We start from the raw sequence: 689 nt of genomic DNA, 5'->3' as shown, positions 1-689 counted from the left end.
AACAGTTCTTGATCATGTAACAGGGCTAATAATAATAATAATAATAATAATATTCCTTTCTACTATAGGCACAAGGCCTGAAATTGGGGGGGGGGGCAGTCGATTAGATTGACCCCAAAAGCATGGAAGGCAAAGTCAACTGTGGAGGTATTTGAACTCAGAATGTAAAGACAGATGAACTATCGCTAAGCATTTCACCCGGCGTGCTAACGATTCTGTCAGATCGCCGTCTTAATAATAATAATCCTTTCTACAATAGGCACAATGCCTGAAATTTTGGGGGAGGGGACCAATCGATTAGATCGACCCCAGTGCCTGAAATGCACCTAGAAAGTTACCCTCTGGGGCACAAGTCTGGGCAATGTTGTTTATGGAAGGCCAGCAGTCGCCCATGCATGCCAGCCTCCCCTCTCCATGCCACCGAAAGGCAAAGAGCCAATACAACTCGGCACCAGTGACATCGCAACTCATTTCTACAGCTGAGTGAAATAAAGTGTCTTGCTCAAGAACACAACATAAGTCGTAAATTTGATGCTCTAACCACTGAGCCATGCACCTTCACTGTCATAAGCCAATGAAATATGAAGTATATAACAGGTACTGAGCTGGATAATATTGACCAATTTCCTGCCAAATGGTTGGCCATGTGCCTCAATTGTTATTAAGGATGGCAAAGAATTGTGATATTT

This window comes from Octopus bimaculoides, chromosome 15, assembly GCF_001194135.2.
Source record: "Octopus bimaculoides isolate UCB-OBI-ISO-001 chromosome 15, ASM119413v2, whole genome shotgun sequence".
NCBI classification, from domain to species: Eukaryota; Metazoa; Mollusca; class Cephalopoda; order Octopoda; family Octopodidae; genus Octopus; species Octopus bimaculoides.
The sequence above is the reverse complement of the archived record's forward strand: the minus strand, read 5'-3'. Positions refer to the sequence as shown.